A 20,803-nucleotide genomic window follows, 5' to 3' on the forward strand; every position below is an offset into this window, starting at 1 on the left:
AGTTCCAACTAAGATACCCGGTGATTGCCCGAAATTCGATGGCAAAGCTGGTGAGGACCCTCAAGCCCATGTCATGACCTATCATCTTTGGTGCTCATCCAACTCATGGCTTGATGACTCCATCCGGCTCCGCCTCTTCCAAAGGACTCTCACCGGCTCGGCCGCTAAGTGGTATATTGAGTTGAATCGTGGAACATTTCAAGACTTCAACTCGCTGGCTATGGCATTCCTAACTCATTTTCAGTTACCCATTCGGTATGAGACAGGGACACATCTCCTTACGTCTCTCAAACAGGACACGGCCACGCATATATCCGATCATATACATGAATGGAGATGGCGTCGTCGCTTGATCAAATTCTGGATTCCTGATCAGCTCCTGACCGATTGGTTCACGACTTCCTTTGTCCCTGCAATTGCACGAGACATCGCCATGGGAGCTTGTGTAACTGAAGAGCAAGCTATTGCGCGTGCTCAGTACCTTGACTTGGTATATTCTCAGTCAGGTACTTTATATGATTATTTGCTAGACGCCCTGAGACCCGGAACATCCAAAGCTCCGCCAAAACCATCTATTGATGGAGTTATTGGCTCTGTAAACGCATCTTCAAAGAAATCATCTGCGAACCCTGGGAAGCAAAAACATAATGCTTCTAATGGAAATGCTTCTCAGGGTCATTGTAATTCTAGAAGTACCTCCGAGGTAAACGCCATTCAGTCCACCATGGCAGATAAATCCTCGAAAGGGAAAAAGAAAGGGAAAGCCAAGAATAAATCTGAACAACCCAAACAGGACTCCCCTAAACCTCCACCCGAGGAAGGAGCCAAACATAAACCTAAGTATCCTTGTCTTATCTGTAATGAGGATCACTACACTAAAGACTGCCCCAGACGGTCCGAAGTTAGTCGATTATTGAAAGGTGCTCCTGGGACTCCCGCTGTGCTTAAAGAACCTTTCCCTTCTCAGCAAACTCAAATGGTGGCAAATCCATTGCAACCCTCTTCTTCATTCGGCTCTCAAGTCTTCATGGCTGGGACGTTTCCCATCCATGTCACTACTCGAGCGAAAGAATATCCATCTCATGCCGGGAAAGAGCCGGAGGTCCCCTCCGGCGCTCCTCCATCCAATTCTGGTCTGCTCCACATCGAACGACCCAGCATTGAGACGACGATCCAACCCCCTTCAAAAGGTGTACTCCGGAAGTCTTCTTACAACCCGAATGCTCGTGCTGCTCAGCACTACAGCATTGTTGAGGACTTAGCCTAGGCTCTGTCTACTATGTCCGCTCTAGAAGTCCTCCAGAGCTGCCCCTCCCGGAGGAAGTCCTTGCTATTGGCCATCGGTGGCATAGACCCTGCTGACTCGGATCTGATCTCTTTTGATCTCGAGGGCTATACACCGAGACTGCCTCACCAAACCGCTTTCCTTATACAGGTCATCATCAATGGTAAAACGATTCATCGTACAGTCATTGATGAAGGTGCCTCAACTTGCATCATGTCTGTTGCTTGCTGGAAAGCTATTGGTTCTCCAACATTGAGCCAGTCTCCTACGACGTTAGAAGCCTTTGATGGAAGAGAGTCCCATCCTTACGGTATCCTCCAACGCTTGCCCATCTCCTTGGAAGGGAAGACGGTAGAAGTGGAGGTCGAAGTTGTCGACACCAATCTTACCTACAACCTCCTCCTCGGATGTAGATGGACATACGCCATGCAAGCCGTGGCTTCCTCCCTTTTCCGTGTCATTCATTTCCCTCATCAAGGGAAGATTGTCACGGTGGACCAGCTCTCCTTCTTCGCCTCTTCTTCCGAAGGTAATGTGCCGTTCGTGGAGCATACCTCTAAACCATTCGAGAGTGTGGGAGTCGGACTCTTTAAGGATCCCGCTCTTATGGGTGTATTTCCACTTCCACCTCCGAATCTCACCCCTATTAACATGATTTCCGTGCGTTTTGATCCGTGGGTCCTTCCTCCCGCTAATCAGATAGAATCCTGGGGTGATATGATGTCGTTGAGTCCTGCCGAGCTCAACTACGTCGAAATCGTTGCTGCATCGGCTCCCCCTCCTGAACCTGCTCTTCCGAGTGGTGTTCTCGATTCATATGTTCATTTCCGTTGGCTTGGAGATGATGCTACTTCGGGTCCATTAAAGGAAATATTTCCTTCTGATGAAGCCATCATAGAGACCATGTCTCTTGAGGAACCCCCTTGGTCAGATCACCACCACCGTTCCTCATTTCTCCCTGCCCATCAGGAAATGATCGCATGTCTCGAACGGTTTGCTTCGTGTATCCCATCCTCACCCCTTCAAACACCTATTCAAATCTACCAAGTATCTTCTGAGGGCAATATGGGAAACATTACGCAAACTCAACCCATCGACATCTCTGTGAAACCAGGGATTGTCGAGCACATTCATATTGGAGTCACTTGCACTCCAGAGGAAGTTCAACTTTACACTGACCTATTTCGCGAATTTCGTGATGTCTTTTCTTGGTCCTATGAAGAGATGCCTGGCATCGACCCTAGTATAGTGGTGCACGAGATACCTACGTATCCAGGTGCTAAGCCTGTTCGTCAGCGCCTACGTCCTGTGCACCCCCAAAAGGCCACCGCCATCAAAGCAGAAGTCGAAAAGCTTCTCAAGGCTGGTTTCATTTACCCCATTCCACTGACGGATTGGGTTTCTAATATAGTCCCTGTGAACAAAAAGCAGGGCACTATTCGAGTCTGTGTTGATTACCGTGATATCAATCGCGCCTGTCCTAAGGATAACTTCCCTACACCCTTCATAGATCAGCTCATTGATGAGTGTGCAGGAAGCGAAATTTACTCGTTTATGGACGGTTTTTCTGGATATAACCAGATCAACATTGCACCCGCTGATCAACATAAGATGGCTTTTATCTGTCCTTGGGGCACTTTTGCCTATAAGAAGCTCCCTTTCGGTTTAAAGAACGCCAGCGCTACCTTCCAACGTGCAATGTCCTATGCCTTTCATGACATTCGTCACATTGTACAGCCGTACCTGGATGACCTCGCAGCTCATTCAGTCAAGCGTCAGGACCATCCTTCCCATCTTCACGAAATCTTTCTCCGCTGTCGACACTATCTTATTCGGCTCAATCCTCATAAATGTGTCTTCTGCATTGAATCAGGCCGACTACTCGGGTTTATCGTCTCCCGAGAAGGCATCCGTCTGGATCCCCTCAAAGTCGAAGCCATTCTGAATCTTCCTCCCCCTGCTTCTTTGTAGCAGTTGCAGAGCTTGCAGGGCAAAGCAAATTTCCTCAGACGATTCATTCCGAATTATGTCGAGGTGGCTAAGGGTTTCACACACTTGTTGAAGCGAGACACACCCTTCCATTGGGACGCTATCGCTCAGGAGTCTTTCGAGCGACTCAAGGGCCTCCTTGTCTCTGCTCCATTATTGAGACCTCCGAACTACCATCGTGATTATACTCTCTATCTGGCCACCGCCGATACCACTATCGGCATGGTCCTAGTGCAGGATGATGATGACGGCAATGAGCATGTCATCTATTACCTCAACCGCAACCTCCTGGATACGGAAACTCGCTACGCTTACGTTGAGAAGTTGGCATTGGCAGCTGTCTGCGCCGTCCAACATTTCTGACATTATATCCTCTTGCGCACCACGACCGTGATTTCTGACTGCAACCCGATGACGTACATTTTGTCGCATCAGTTGCTAGGGGGCAAATACTCGAAATGGATCGTAATCCTCCAAAAGTTTGACTTGGAATTTACTGCTGCCAAGTCTAAGAAGTCTCTGGTCTTTGCTGAGTTACTCTGTTCTTTGCCATCTCCTTCTGCACCCTCTCTTTTGGAGGATCATATCCCGGACGAAACTCTTTTTCTGATCAGCACCCTTGATCCCTGGTACGGGGATATTATTGTTTATCTACAAACGTCCTCTTTCCGCCCCGCTGTATCCAAAGATGCTCGGCGGTGGATCCGCCATCAATCTCAACCCTATCGGATCATAGGGGACACCCTGTACCGTCCTGGTGTTGACTCCATTCTTCACCGATGTCTTACCCTCGAGGAGGCTGAGAAAGTCCTAAATGACTGCCACTCTGGCGCCTGTGGTGGCCATATGTCCGGATATGCCACAGCTCAAAAAATCCTTCGCGCTGGCTATTTCTGGCCCTCCATCTTTAAGGATTGCATTCTTGTTGTCCGCTCATGTCATGCATGCCAGATATACCAGCGGAAGATGCGTGTGCCACCGGCCCCGCTGCACCCTGTAGTGACTGTAGGCCCTTTTGCAAAATGGGGCATTGATTATACAACCTGTAAGCCTCGCTCGGCCAGGGGGCATGGGTTTATTATCGTTGCCATCGATTACTTTACAAAATGGGCCGAGGCGATGCCCACATTAACTGAAGACGGTCATACAGCGGCGCAGTTTTTGTTCAATCATGTTATTACGCGGTTCGGAGTTCCACAGGCCATCGTCACAGATCACGGAAAGCATTTCCGTAATCACATGATGACTAAATTGACAACCCAACTAGGCTTACGGCATGATAGTTCGACCCCGTACTATCCTCAGTCTAACGACCAAGTTGAAGCCGTGAACAAGATTCTGGTTACGATGCTTCAACGTACTGTTGACATGCATAAGTCTAATTGGCATCTGATGTTGTTTCCCGCCTTATGGGCCTACCGGACCTCTGTGAAGGATGCCACCGGTTTCACTCCATTTCAATTAGTTTATGGACTAGAGGCTACCCTTCCTATCGAATGTGAAATTCCTTCGTTGAAAATAGCCGTTGAGTTTCTTCCCAACGCCACTCCGGTGGAGGAATAGCTTCTTTATCTAGAACGGTTGGACAAGACCCGTCGCCTAGCCTCTCTAGCCATCGAAGCTCGAAAGAAGAGAGTCAAAACTCATTTTGACCATACCATTCATCCTCATTCCTTTGTTGAGGGAGACCTTGTCCTGCTATACGACCAAGAAAATGACAAGTTGGGGGCAGGCAAACTCGAGCCCATGTGGCTAGGCCCTTACATTGTAAAGAGAGTATTGCAGAAAGGGGCGTACGAGCTAGTTGACTACGAAGGGAATCCTCTTGATAAGCCCCGCAATGGGCTGTACTTGAAAAAGTACTATGCATGATTCATGCACTTCGACTTGTACATACGTGTGTGTATGTGTGTGAGTTTTCATGTTTTCAGTTTGGTGTGAAAGCGTGATTGCCCCTTATTGTGTCTTTTTGCTTCTTGTGCAGATGTCGGGTGCACCTTACATTGGTTTCGCTGATGGTGCCTGCCGCAGCACTCATAATTTGTCCTCTGCGGCGTGGGTGATCTACGATCCTCACGGTGAGTTGATAGATCTTCAAGGTGTCTGTTTAGGCTGTACTACAAACAATGTTGCTAAATATAGCGCTGTTATTGAATTATTAGCCGAGGCAATTAATCTCGGTATTCGTACATTGCTTGTTAACCTAGACTCTCAACTTGTCGTCCATCAGCTCAATGGGCGATATTCCATCAGAGACCGTCACATTTTAAGGTTGTACTTACGTGTTAAATTGTTAGAAAGGAATTTTGGCTTTATCACATATCAGCATATTCGACGACGATTAAACACATTATCTGATGCATTGGCCAATCATGTGTTAGATAGACATTTGCGTAATTTATAATCAAAACATTATACAAGCAAGCACATAAAAAGTACAATAATAAACCATAGGCATATGTATATATATATGTGTGTCATAATGTTTGCACCGCGTGCGTTACAAAACCCAAAAAATAATACGTGTTCATCCTGATACATCCTCGGAGAACGTGTCCCTCAAAAATATGCATGAAAAAAGCCTAGGAGTCTATTTGTGGTGGTGCTCATGATAGCACGTCACCGCGCGCACCAAGCATCTCAACAGACGATGGATGTGGGTTGGCACCCCCACTGTGTGCCTCTGGTATGCAAAGGGCACGTCCGCCAATCTAGCATAGCCTGGAATCCCTTGGGTAAGTCCCTCGAGATTCTGCACCAGCTCTTCCCCCACGGCTCCCCTTGCTTGAGGGTCAGCTGCAGGTTGGTCCCTCCGCGCTATAGGAGACAAGCCGGCTGGTCGCTCCGGGCCCACATCTGCATATACATACAATTGTCATCAGAACATGCATGTATTGAAAAAAGAATAAAAATGAAAATACATAAAACACCAAAAAGAGAAGATCATACCTAACTCCTCTTCCCACTCCTCCCCCTCTGGCAATGGGAGGTCTAGGTCCCCCATGAAGTTGGTTCCCGCGTATGGCCAATCCTCTACCACGATCAGCTGACGGCGAAGCCATATGAAGAACTCAGTCCTCCATGACATCTGTTGGCCCCCTCCTCCTCTAGGCATCAATGCTACCCAGCGAGCCATCCTAGGCTCTCGTGGCAATGGGTCCGCCACTACAGCTCCCTGGTACTGAAAAAGTGGCAATCATTCCAAGAAGAACGACACCACAATCGAGCCATACCCGAACTGTTTCACTCCCCCGCGATTACATTTTGTAAGCTGCCTTTTGATATTTGTAGTCACCGCTGTAGCCCAGTAAAAAATGGTGGGGCTAAGGCATTCTGTCGCTAGTAACAAATGATTCTTGCTTGCCTCATGGGGCACCTGTACCCCGGCTGCACGCGTGATGGTGAACAGTATCACCCTAAGAGCCAAGTCATGGATGGTGGCGATATCCACCTTAGCACTGTTTTTCCCAAATTGTGCCTCTGGGCACACACGAGCCTTCACTTCACCTATCTTCTCCCCGGAAGGCCTGCTTCCGGTCAAAATAGGGCTCGCCCCTCTCCGTGATAGCCTAGTAATGAAGTACACATCAGATACATCCAGCTCTAAGGTCTGATCCCGTAAGCGGAATACTTGGTCATCAACATCCCAAGCATCCACTATGAACTGTAATAGCTCCGGTTGAGCTCGCAGATAAGAGGTGAGGAAGAATTTCTTGAGACCACAGTCTCTCAAAGCATTCATGCATCCCTCATCCGCTATGGCTAAGGCATCTACGGCATCGTGCTCCCGTTCTTTCCATTCCACCACCATTTTTGCTTGTTTCCTGCACCCACAAGGATGAATAAATCATTAATGAAACCCTGGTAGACTTGCAAACCAGTCAAATTTCAAAAATGATGGGAAAATTTAAGTAAAAAACTAGGTCGCGTGGTTGGCGCGACTGTTTCTAAAAAAGTAACGCCAATGGCGCGACACCTTTGGGTAAATCACTCCATTAGCGCGGACCCGTGCCGGATACCCGCGCCAATAGGGCGCAACCCTAAATTTGAAAATCCCCCTTGCCGAGGCTCAATTCAGGAACAAAATGCATAAAACAAGTATGGAAATGGAGCTAAAGGAAGCGCCTCTTAACTGGAACTGGCAGAATCTCAAATGGTTGCCCGGATTGGCGGTAATCACTGCTCGAAGTTTGCACCCCAAATGGACCACTACCACTATGCAAAAGGTAAAAGTAATTTTGTTTTTTACATTTTCACCATATTTATAGACTTTTTGACTTGTAACTAGGGTAAAAAAGTTGTTTTTTGAATATTTTAATATATTTTTGGTCGAAAATGGATTTTACGCTTGCTTTTGGTGCTATGACAGGTCCTTTTTGCAACTTCGATGGTGAAACGAGTTGTATTTTATACTTTTTTCGGACTCGGTAAATACATGAAAAAGTCACTATAGAGTCATCTTTCAACTCTTTTCTGACTCGCTAAAAACGAAAAGATCACCGGGTTACCCCTCTTGACTTGTTAAAAGTAAATAAGAGGCGGTCGTCTTTAAACTCTTTTCCGACCGTGTAAAATCGACAAGATCATCGGACCCTTCTCGTTTCTGGTTTGTTAATGGTTACGAAACGACGTGATGTTGATCGCTTTTTTACTTTTTCAGATCAATACCACTACATATGAAAAGTACTCCTCGATCGTAATGGTCAGGCGGTTCTTTCGAGCATTGTTTTATACTTTTTCGGGCTCGGGAGACACAACTTTACGAAAAAGGACCCCCCTGGAGTTTTCTTTTTGCTGTCTTTTCAAACTCTCTAAACATGAAAAGACGCCGAGTTCTTCCTTTGTCAGACTCGTTAAAACTTAATGACATCGGATTCCGTCATAATGACGCTCACAAGCATATGCTATCCCCGTCAAGCTTGTTAAAAATAACTGGGGTACTCGCCAGAAATGGTGGGGAAAATGGACCCATAATTATTGTCGTGTCGGCAGTATGTCGCTCTTGAACATGGCACTAGTCTGCATTCGTGTCTGGGTGGGAACATCTCATCTTGTTTTACACTTGCCTCTGTGGGTTTGGGTTATCCTATTTGGCCTCTCATTTGCTCATTACCTTGTCACCATGACCTCTACTCATTTGATGCCAAGTACTGCCAAATCCACTATCGTGCCACCGATATGTTCAAGAGAAGTTGACCTCTGCAGCAGTACAACCTCCTCTGATACCTCACATAATTTTGCATCACCACAACATTCTTCCTCTGTCTTGTGTCACTTATGTGGGAAACATTATGGCCCACCTTTGATCAAGGTCACTTCCTGTCAACTTCAGCTCATTATCTAGGAAGTTGATCTAGAGACTCCCTTCGATGCCTTGGAGCCTGCATGCCTCAATGGCAGGTTCTTCGTGTTTGACGAGAGGTTTTCATCATTGGCCTCCGATCGAATGATTCTGTGGGTGTTCGACACTAGCTCATTGATTCACACGCCGTAGATTGTACCTATAGTACCTTGAGGACCATTGTCATTATTGGTGGTACCTCTCGCGTCTGTTAACAGTTTTCACTATTGACTGGTAATCAGACGATGTTCATGCATGTTCGACTTCAACTCATGCATTCGCATGTTTGAACTTGTACTCTGTTCGGGTCGAGATGGAGCGCAAGACCCTGGATTTCATCTATTGGAATCTAGGCTGTGATTTGTAGCTTATTATGATTATTACATGACTCATTCACTGGATGGCTGCGACCATGCCTAAGTCTGTTTTCTGATCCTCTCTGGATGGCTGCGTCCATGCCTTGGATCTAGATTCTTATGTACTCTATTATGGATGGCTGCGCCCATACCACACATATATCATGTACTTGAGATATCAATTGTACTTCTTTACGCAGGTTCTCCGGCGACCGTGTTTTCAGTCACACATGTTCTTGTAAAGCATTTCACCCCTCTCTCTCTCGGGCCTCATGCTTTAGGGGGCATCTGTTACACAGCAATTTGTCACTGGTTGTCACAGTCCCTGTTACCCCTCGCCCGTACACTGGAGGACTCATTCCGGGACCTGTGAGAAGTGACATGACTTGAAACCACTTGCATCATATTCCTCTAAGTATGAGCTTCATTTGCCCTGAAGACATCTCCTGCAAAATTGGTGGGCTCCAGTATTGTAGCAATAATGCTACAACTCCTGGAGCTTCCTATCTCTAATTTTATCAACCCGGTAGTTCGTACAAACTTGGAAGTGACGGTGCTGTATGCACAAGTACTAGCTCTTGTCACAGCTATCACTTGGTCAGCTGGCACAAGTCCACTAGGGCTCAAGCAAACTTCTATATGCTCACAGAAGAAGCTTTACGAATGATGGACGAAAGCTAACTCAAAGGAGACTAGTCTAATTGCAGAAAGAAACTGAAAGCCAATAAAGCATGAAAACCCTAGTAAACCCTAATTTGACTAGCTAGACCCTTACAATGCAAAACTGTGAATGAAACTACTACCACTAATGCCATTACTTGTAGTGAGCTGAAATACATGCATCTAAGCTACTTGCATTTGAAAAGACATGTTTTTGTATTTTTTCATTAAGTGGTTGGATTTATTGTGATGATGCTTTTGATTAGGGTTTGGTTGTGCAGGAGCGGTTTGAATGGAAGGAAAGCATGGGCAAGGTCAGGATGGCTAGGGGAGGTCCCAGAGGGTCTCTAGCATCAGTCCACAGAAGTCTACCACGTTCGGATGCTCAGCAACCGAGTTTGCAGGCTTCTACAGGAAGTCTGCAGGGGATCCTACAGGAAACTCAGGGATTCTACAGGAAGTCTGTGCAATTCTACAGGATGTTTGACCGTGGAAGTTTTGGAAGATGGTGAAGTGTTGGAGTGGTGTGGGAGGATAGGTGAGATGGAGATGGAGCTGGTGATGGCTCAGGAGCAGAGAAATCAGATGGAGGAAGAGTGCATGCAGTGGGTTGATGGCTGGAAGGATGGGATCACGAAAGGTTAGGTAAATGAAGCTACGTGAATAATGGGAGAGCTGGAAGGAAATGAGCTGGACAGAGGCCGAGTAGGGCTTGAGGAGAGATCAAGAAGAAGAAGAAGGAAGTGGAGTGATATGGAGCAGCGTAAATGAAACAAATGACTTATGCACCAAAAACGAGAATTCATTAACCTATGATAACTGTGCCATGAAACCTATGAACAGCAATGGAAAACCAAGAAATGAAACTCGTGCATGGAAGTGGAATGTAGGAGTATGGTTCAATATCAAAAGTGCATGGATGGATCTTCAACGAAAATGTCTATGTTGCAGCTTGCATGGAAGTGAGAAGAACTGTGTTTCTTTTTGGTGGTTGGTTATGGACTGCACCCCAATCCCTAAGAGAGATGGCAGTGAGCCTTAACAACCTTTTTCTGGAGCTCCAATAAATTATAACTATCCTCCTATCGAATCTAAGCAACTGAAAGCAAATTCACCATAAACTAATCCTATTCAACCTCATGAAAAAGACTAAATTAACAGACTGTAAATTCAAATTGCATGTCAAAGTAAAGACTCAAAGTGCTGGAACGAAATGCAAATAACATTACAACACCGAGGAGATCTATTGCTCTCAGGTTGGGCCCTAACCTGAGAGCTATAGCTCCCTTAGAAACTCAGAATGAGATCAAAATCTGCCTCCTTTATTCATAACCAAACATCTGATATCATGCCAAAACTGGCTTACAAAAGGAACAAACACCGAGCTGTAGCTCGTACTTCCCAATTACAAGAGTAATGCAAAAGTTCAAAAAGCTCCTATCCAAGGCTACGGCCTCAGTATTTATGCAAAATGATCATCCAACAGCTGTCCTTCATTTGTGGAGCTTGGCTGTCCAACTGAAGGTTAAACTGCTGATCCTGTAGAACAGTTATAACTGCTGTTCCTGTAGGACAGTTGTAACTGCGGTTCCTGTAGAACAGTTGGCTGCCTCTAAGCTCAGTGGGGGAGATTGGTTGGAGCTCAGAGCTATGGTGGGAATCACGAGGAAGGTCCCCAAGACTGTGGACATCCTCTCCTAAAAACCAGCAGTGCCACCTTATTGTCTCCTTGTCTCCTTTCTCGTGGTCTTTTCTCCCTTTTAATGCCAAAAACCTGAAAGCATCATGCATTAGTCACGTAGATAGAATGCCTACCCTTCTTCCTACAAACAACACGAATAAACCAAGAAATGAATGCATAAGCAATAAAAAATGAATGGTTTGAGCAGAGCAAGTAGGCCAAATGAGCCCAAATTGTACCAAAAATTGGGGCTCATCATCACCCCCCAGCTAAACTATTTGCTCATCCTTGAACAACTTTGCTGTGGCTCCTCGTCTTTGGCCGAGAACTAGAGCCCGGATCATGCTTTTCCTTTCCTGTTTTTGACGGCCCTGCCTTTTCTGCCGAGGGTGGCGCTGCTTCCTTTCCTATTTTTGGCGGCCCTGCCTTTGCTGCCCCTGGTGGTGATGAAGGTGGTGCTTCTTCCCCCTTCCCCATTTCCTTGAGCCGGGCTTCGGAAGGCGATTGGCCTATTTTTCGTGTCCAGGAAGTTATTTTTGGGCTTCCCTTATTAGGGGTGGCTGATGTTTTAGGGGGGGTTCTTGCACTGGGTGAAGTAGGGACATCCCCTAAAATGGTTTGGCTGCTGGGTGGAGGCTGTGGCTTGTTCGTGGTCATCCTCTTGCTTCTCCTGGCTTCAGATGGTAGAGGGGTCTCCATCTTCCTCTTCTCCTTCGGTTTTGGAGGTGTATTGAGGGCGGCCAGCGCCGCTGCTGCCTCTTTTTCAAGAATACCAACCTTCTCTTTCTTGCATTTTTCTCTCTCAGAGCTCCTTGTAGAGGGCCCCTCCTTTTCAGATTTTGGGCTTCCTGTAGAAGACCCTGCTTTGCCCACTTCCGGGCCTCCCGTAGAAGATTCTTTCTTTCCCGATTTTGGGCTTCCTGTAGAAGCCTCGGCTTTAGCCACTCCCAGGCTTCCTGTAGAAGCCCCTGCTTTGGTAATCTTCGGGCTTCCTGTAGAAGACCCTTTCTCTGTCTTCAGGCTTCCTGTAGGAGCCTGTTTCTCAATGATTTTCGGGCTTCCTGTAGAAGCCTTTGTTTTTGTTTTCGGCCTTCCTGTAGAAGCCTGTTTCTGCTTTCCTGTAGACACAGGTGTCTCCACCTCTGCTTGCTTGCCTGCCTTAGTTTTGCTTTTTGCTTTGGTTGCAGGTGCTGTTGAGGTACTTGGGCTGACGTGGACCACCTCAGCTTTGTCCATTCTTCTCTTCATCCTCTTTTCCCTTGCTGACAAGATAGGTGTGCCACCTTTTTCTTTGTCCTCCTTTTCCTCATGCTTCTTCCTTTGTTCTCTCTTCTGTACTGTGGTCGGGGTCTTCTGGCCTTCTTCTCTCTGTTCCTCGGCCACTGCTTCTTGTTCCTCACTGCTGGAGGAACCTGTTTCTTCGATCAACATTTTAATGTCCCCATCTTTTGTCAAATTCCAGAAAGATTCCCATGAGAGGGGGACCTTATATGAGTGCAGCGCATCCTCCACAAGAAGCTTGATCAACCCATGGTGGGCTATCTGATCTGGTATGCCCTCTTTCAGCTTTGTGGCACACTCCATTAGGGACTGCAATAGGAAATAAGGGATGCTCAGTTTTTGTTCTACAGGAAGATCAATTCGGTGCCTCAATTCAGTGAGCAGCCGAAAGTGATATGCATACACGATGCTGAAACGGCCTTCACAAGTGATATAGTTCATGATTTGCAAACTGACTTCATTCCAAGGTGGCAACAGGCTCGTTCTTCGCACCCCATTTTTGTCCTCCGAGAATTCTTCCTCAGGTGGAAAGAATTCTTTCTTTGCCTGCTGGCTTAGCTTTCTTTCTTCCTTATCCCACGGCAAACCCATAGGAAGTTCTGTGATCCGACTGATATGTTCCGGGGTGAGCTTGAGGCTTAGACCTCTGAAGTTTACCGTGGCCAGTGTTTGGGATTTTGGCTTCAGAGCCTGCAAGAATTCTTCGTCCACTTCATCATCGTAGCCCTGCAGCTTATCACAAAAAGACATCCACTGTGCTCATGTAAAGAGCTCTACCACTGCCGGGTTTTCCCTCAATTTGGCTGAATCAGTGGGTTCCCGTCTTATAAATCCACCCGGCATGATGAACACGGCTGTTTTAATTAAAGGTGGCAAATGCGAAAGAGATTTGGTCTATTAAGATAGAGCATGCACATAATCCACAAAATTTAACACAGTCTACTTATACTGACATCCTGTAGAACGATAGCATAGGCACAGCAAACAACAATTTCACCGATATCTTTATGACCAGACTGTGGACGATGGTCTTGCCACTCTTACTAACCAGTTGCATGAAGAGTTCAGGGTTACCTCTTTAATTGGCCACCTTTTTTCGTGAGGCACCCGCTTCCCTGTAGAAGACTGCGTTCCTGTAGAGACTGCGTTCCTGTAGAACTGCGTTCCTATACAACTGCGTTCCTGTAGAAACTGTGTTCCTGTAGGAGCAGTGCGCAATTTTCGGGGAGGACTGTAGTCAGCCTACGCTCGAGGTGTGCTTCACCAGTGTTCTGGTAGCCAACAGCTCGGCGTATCAAAGCGCAGAGGAGATCAGAATAGCCACTCGAGTTTGAAGTGGTGGTTGATAAATGCATGCGCATGATCTAGCCGATTAGATTTTGAATCGGTGCAATCCGTGGCGCGGGGGGTGAGCTGTCCCCGCCGGACCGTTGGGCGACGTCATCCATCATTCGCCTGCGTATTCACTTGCTGCCGCATCCATTCCCACAGATTTGCCGCCACCTTTTCCTGTTAAACTCTTGCTTCCGACGGGAGTGTTCTCACGTGCGTGCCGCACATTCTCTTTGTCGTGGCCGCCACCCAAACATCCAATTACACCATAACTAGCCGACGTGGCCAGTTGACTGGCCATACGGCCGCTCAACCATTCACTTTTACACCATGCAAACAATTCAAAGTAAAATTCATGCGATTTGATGGAAGGAAGGGTTGAGACACTTACCTGCGTGGCTGCACACGATTTTTCCAGTTCTTGGACAATGGTGAATGGATCTACCTGCTGCATGCGAATTACACAGACCCGGAGGCTCGTGGTTACAGGCTGCCGACGATGGAGTGGATGCTTTGGTTGCATGCGCCCGCGTTTCGTTGCAGATGGCAGTGCTGTGAATGGTATCCACTCGAGCAGGTTGAACTGTTACAGGATTCCCGTGAGGTGTCTCGTAACAGTTCTTCCTCTTTGGGTGCATGCTGCACGACGGAGGATCTGGCCTTTCAATCACGTCCCCGGAGCTTCTGATGCCTGTGGTATGAGATCTCAGCATTTGTTTATCTTCGAAAATGGCTTTTCCCGCGAGAACTCATCGATCTTCTTTGTTGGTGCAGGGAACTTGGTTGCATGTCGACAAGGATGGTGGAGCAAGGTGACAGCAATGTGCAAGGGTGCCAACAAAGGCTTGCATGCATCCAAACCAATCCATAGTCGCTAAATCTCCTTTTAAGATGAATTCTGGGCCGTCCCAAACTTCTACATGAAGTTTCTTGTAGAACACAGAGCTTCCTGTAGAAAGTTCGGCCTTCCTGTAGAAAGTCTGTACTTTCCTGTAGAAAATCCGCGCCTTCCTGTAGAAAGACTGCATCTTCCTGTAGAGGATTCAAACCATGATAAAATTGCACATACCTTGAAAAAACATGGGTACCCTTGGAGGAGGTGCTGGTAAGGTCCCTTGACAGCATGATAAAGACCCTTGGCTTTGAGTTGAAGGCTTCCTCTCCTCCATAGAACATCTGCAACCTGCATGCAATTTTACCATATTTTGCTTATTGTTTTTTTTTCTTTTTTTCTCTTTTTTTTCTTTTTTTTTTTGAAAGATAACAGGGGCGCCTCAAAGAGGTTTTCACCCGTGCCATCTGCCCTGAGCGCCTCAGAGAGGTTTTCACTCAAGGATCTTTTTCAAACCTTTTCTCTTTTTTTTTTTTTTTGAAAGACAATAGGGGCGCCTCAATGAGGTTTTCACCCCTACCACCTGCCTTGGGCGCCTCAGAGAGGTTTTCACCCAAGGATCTTTATTATTCTTTCTTTTTTTTTTTCATTTTTTTCTTTTTTTTTTTTCTTTTTTTTTTTTCATATCCCTCAGGGTATGCCAGAAGCAGAGGTAGAACCTCTCTCTAGGACCAATACAGATTTCTCCATAGTTTTGATGAACTCTTGTCTTGAGAGAGGTCTCCTGTAGACCTTCAAACGATGCTCATTGACAAGCATGGGAATGGCTTCCTCATCAATGGTTCGAATGAGGACAGATCCATTGTCATGGCATTTTTCCACTGCATATGGTCCTAGCCATCTGGTTCTCAGATTCCCCTTGAAATCTTTGTATCTAGAGTCATACAACAAAGCCCAATCTCCCGGCTGAAATTGCTTGTCATGGAGATGTTGGTCATGCCACACCTTTCTCTAAAGTTGAACCACTTCTGAGTGAAGGAGGGCCTGCATTCGGTGCTCATCCAGGCCATTCAGCTGCAGTAGCCTTTCTTGTTGTGCATGGCTGAGATCTAGGTCCAGCTGAGCTGCCATCCTCAAAGTGTTGTATTCAAACTCAATGGACAGCAAAGCCCTCTTCCCATAGACCAGCTCATACGGTGTGAAGCCGGTGGTGGTCTTCCAAGTGGTATTGTAAGCCCATGTGGCTTCAACCAGGCGATCTGCCCAGTCCTTTCTGCTGCTGCTCACCACCTTAGTCAAGATCCCTTCTAATGCTCTATTGGTGACTTCCACCTGCCCATTTTCTTGAGGGTGATAAGGGGTGGAAGTCCTATAGTTGATCTTGTGATGAGCTAGTAGATCTTCAACCAGGTTGGAGGTGAACTGGCTCCCTTGATCAGTGACCAGCTCTCTTGGATAGCCAAACTTATAGAAGATGTTTTCTCTTAGGAACTCGGCCACCTTTTCTTCTGTTGCTGCTTTGATTGCTTTGGTCTCTGCCCACTTTGTCAAATAGTCAGTACACACAATGATGTAAGTCCTTTGCCTCGAAGAGGGGTTGATTGGGCCCAGAAAGTCCATGCCCCACTTCTCAAATGGCGCAAGAGTCACTTGAGGTTGGAGAGGCATCTCATCCCTTTGGGTCGGTTTCCCCATTCTTTGGCATTGGTCACACTGACTAACATGTCTTCTGACATCTTGATGAAGTGTGGGCCAATAGTAGCCTGCCTGCAGGATTTTGAAGGCAGTTCTCTTTGCTGCAAAATGTCCTCCACAAGGCCCATCATGACAAGTGAGGAGGATATCAAAGACTTCCTCCTCCCTTACACAACGCCTTAAGATTTGATCGGGGCCAAGCTTGAACAGATTGCCCCCGATCCAAGTAAATGAGGCACTTTTTCTGATGATTCTGCTCTTCTCTCTGGAAGATAGGTGTGGAGGGAACTGTGCTGAAACAAGATAGTTTGCTATATCAGCAAACCATGGAGAGAGTACTGAAATAGCAAACAGATTTTCATCGGGCATCTGGTCGTCCACTGTTCCATCCTCATCTGCAGACAAATCCAATCTAGATAAAAAGTCAGCAACAACATTTTCTCTACACGGTTTGTCAACAATGGTCAAATCAAACTGCTGCAATAAAAGTAACCATCTAATAATATGAGCATTCACATCTGGTTTATTCATTAAATATCTAATTGCAGCATGGTCAGTATGTACAAAGGTCTGGTAACCAGTAATATAATGTCGGAACTTGTTCAGTGCATGGACCACAGCCAAGAATTCTTTCTCGGTTACAGTGTAATTCAGCTCAGCTTTGGACAAGTTTTTGCTAACAAAGTAAATGGCATATGGAAGTTTTTGCTCAACTTGTCCTAAAGCTGCACCTATGGCTTTGTTCGAGGCATCAGTGTGGATGTGGAAAGGTAGGGCCCAGTTTGGACCTCTCAGGATTGTACTGACACCAACTTGTCCTTTAATTCATTTAAAGCCCTCTGACAATCGTCAGTCCAATTAAACTCCACATCTTTTGCCAACAGGCCAAACAATGGCGAGGCTAGCTTGCTGAAATCTTTAATGAATCTCCGGTAGTATCCTGCTAATCCCAAGAAACTCCGGACATCCCTTACCTTTTGAGGAGGTGGAACCCTCTTGATGAGAGCAATTTTGTTAGGATCCACCTGCAACCCTTGGCAAGAAATGGTATGGCCTAGCACGGTCCCTTCAGTCATTAGGAATTCACATTTTTCAGGACTAAGGGACAAGTTCATCTCGGTGCATTTGTTTAGGACTTTTCCCAGGTTGGACAATGCTTCTTGGAAGTTGGCCCCATAAGGAGTAAAGTCATCCATATAGATTTCTACTGCATCATGGACCAGCTCCGAGAAGATGCTCAAGACAGCTCTCTGGAAGGTAGCAGGAGCATTGCATAGCCCAAAGGGAAGGACTTGGTAGGCGAAGGTACCCCAAGGACAAGTGAAGGTGGTCTTATCTTGGTCTTCCGGGCTGATTTAGATTTGGTTGTACCCGCTAAACCCATCCAGGAAAGAGAAGAACTTCTTTCCTGCCAGTCCATCCAACACTTGATCTATGAAAGGTAGAGGGAAATGGTCCTTCTTGGTAGCTTTGTTCAGTTCTCGGTAGTCCACACAGATTCTCCATTTCCCATTTTTCTTGGGAACCAACACTAGAGGGGACAACCATTCACTATCTGAGATGGGGTAGATGAACCCGACATCCAACAGTTTTTGCAATTCTTCCTTGACAATGTCCTTAAGGGCTGGATTCATTCTCCTCTGAGGTTGCCTAACCGGTTTACAATCCTCTTTGATGTATATATGATGGGTACAGACCGAAGGATGGACTCCTTTCATTTCCTTATAGCTCCAAGCAAAAGCATCTAGGTGGTTGGCCAACAGACTACACAACTCCTTTTCTTGGGAAGGAGATAGGGAGGAGCTGATCTTCAATGCTTTCTCAGGGCCGAACTCCACATTCTTGACTCTGGGAGTAACAGGGTTGGTTGTACAAAGATCCACTAAGGTGCTGGCTTGGGCATCCTCCACTAATTTCTCTAAGGGTAGTGCACTGGAAGGTGGATTCTGGATCAAGGTCTCGATCAAGTCATCCTCGGTTGGGGGGTCTCTTCTAGTGGTATCTAAAGTGCACAGAGGTGCTGAGTACACCTCGTCTTCCTCTCCTTCTTCCAACCAGAGTGGTAAGTCATGCTCTAAGGAGGGTTGGGCAGGAGGGTATAGGACTAGCTGCTTGGACATGGGACCATTTTTGATGGTCATGTTTCCTGCACGAAAACTTATGTAAGCATCTGCAGTAGCTAACCAAGGCCTTCCCAAAATGAGAGGATATCCAGTAAGCTTTGCCTTTGGTTGTAGAACCAGGAAGTCTGCAAGGTATTCCCAAGAGTCAATAGATACCAAGACATCCTCCACAATCCCTTCGGGAGTCACGGTGGAGCGATCTGCTAATTGGAGTATTGTCGAGGTCTTCCTCAAGGAACCCTGAAGATTAAGTTTAAGCATGGTATCCCTGGTCATCACATTAATGGCAGCCCCCAGATCAATCAAGGTGTGAGGTATAATGGTGCCATTGATGTGAACATCTACTACAGGACTTCCAGGATCTAGTTACTTTGGGCAGATGACTTGTCCTAACATAAGGTCAGACAGTTGTCCTATGACATTGATAGTTGAGGCATCTTTCTTCCGTCTGCCTGGGTGTTTGAAACACTTCTCCTTAACCAGTTTGTTGTCTATTGGCACATCCTTGATGGCTTGGAGAAGTGGTATTTTTACACACAACTGCTTGAGCTCACCCAGAAGCTCATCCTCCTCTGGGTTGGGTTGTGTGGTGGTTGTTAGTCTCTCAGGAAAGGGTGGAATAGCTTTTGGTTCACTTTCCTGTTTATCTTCCTCATCCTCTGGGGGAGGAGGTTGGCGTTCTGGTAGAGTCTTTCCAGATCGAAGATTGATCTCCTGGATCTCCACAGCATAGGTAGGACATGAGGTCTCCCCAGTGTATACCTGCTGGGCCTGTCTGTTGTTGGGGTTCGGGTTCGGTTGAGCAGGCATTTGAGGTTGCCTTGGAGGAGCAGGAGGTAATGGCTGAGGTTGAACTGGTGGTGGAGGCAAGATGGCAGGAGGAGTGTTGTATTGTGGCCTCCACCCTGTCTGAGGTGCATTCCATTGAGGCTTTGGCTGGGCATGTGAGTGATATGAATGAGAAGTAGGTTGAGTGGGGTACTGAGGTGGATAAGACCATGGAGGAGGCATGGACCATGAAGGATGAGCAGGGGGACCCCAGGAAGGCATAGGAGTCGATTGGTTGGGGCTGTAATAAGCTTGAGATGCCCCTTGCATCCCCTGCTGATAAGGTCTAGATCCTTGTGGCCTCCTTTGGTTGAGGTAATAGAGAGGTTCAGTGGGAGCTTCTGCCCCTTGGTACATGGATTTAAACCCAGGTAAGGTTCGACACTGATTTGTGGGATGGTCCTCCTCACAAACGAAACACACTTCAACCGAATGCAATGGACATTCGTTCTTAGGGTGTCTCCTTGTGCACCTAGGGCAGAAGACAACCAAGGCTCTCTCAGCTTCTTATTTCTTTTGCTGAATCCTAAATGTGTCAAGCTGCATGGCAATGGTTTGTCTCACCTCACTCTTAAGGTCCTCTAATTGATTTGTGAGCTCATGTTTGGAGAAAGGGACACTAGTTGAGAGGTGGTTTCCTCTACCTCGTTTTCGAGCTGCCCTGGAGTGGTTTCTAAACACAGTCTTGATGTCCTCATAAGGCAGTTGGTAAATGTCCCCCCTAGCTAACATGTGAAGGGTATCTAAGAGGTCTTCAGGGACTCCTCGGAGCAGGACCAACTTGAGGGATTGAGGGTCAAGTGTGCACCTGGCCCGCTTATAGCTTAGTTGGAACCTCTCCTCATAATCCTCTAAGGACTCATCGTTTCCCATGGTCATCCGAAAGATTTCCCCCTTTGTTTCCTTGGACCTACAGTAATCCTGGTACTTAGTATTGAAAGCTTGCTGCATCTGAGCCCAAGTGGTGATACTATTCCCAGGTAAGCCCATGAACCAGCGTAATGTTGCATCCTTAAGAGTGGAAGGGAAAAGTTTCAGCTTTTGCTCATCTTCAGTATAGTCATAGGTTCTACAAAGGACAGCAAACTCAAACAGGAATGTATCCGGATCTTCAGTGGTCAGCCCATGGAAGTGAGGTAAGGCGGAGGGGCTAATGTTCTTCATTTTCATCTCTCCATTGGTCTCTCGGATGGGGAAGGCACCTTCTATTCTCTCATCTTCTCTTCTATTCTCAGCCATAGCTTCAGATGGAGTGGTCTCTAACTCTTCTTCTACTATAGGATCTTTGTATATCTCAGGATGTTCACCTATAGGTTCCTCTGGGTCACTGTCACCAAAGAAGAGAGAAGGGTGACTCAGTGATGTGGTGGGGGTGTTTGGTAGGAATTTGCCTGATCTAT

At 46.7% G+C, this 20,803-nt stretch overlaps 1 pseudogene; it reads right to left on the bottom strand.

Moving 5' to 3' along the window:
• The window catches only part of LOC149180946 (zinc finger CCCH domain-containing protein 48 pseudogene), a 33,558-nt pseudogene that overhangs the window by 6,918 nt on the left and 5,837 nt on the right, over positions 1-20,803 (bottom strand).

This window comes from Pinus tabuliformis, chromosome 3_2 (assembly GCF_031772625.1).
Source record: "Pinus tabuliformis cultivar Carrire ecotype Pingquan chromosome 3_2, CPIR1, whole genome shotgun sequence".
NCBI classification, from domain to species: domain Eukaryota; kingdom Viridiplantae; phylum Streptophyta; class Pinopsida; order Pinales; family Pinaceae; genus Pinus; species Pinus tabuliformis.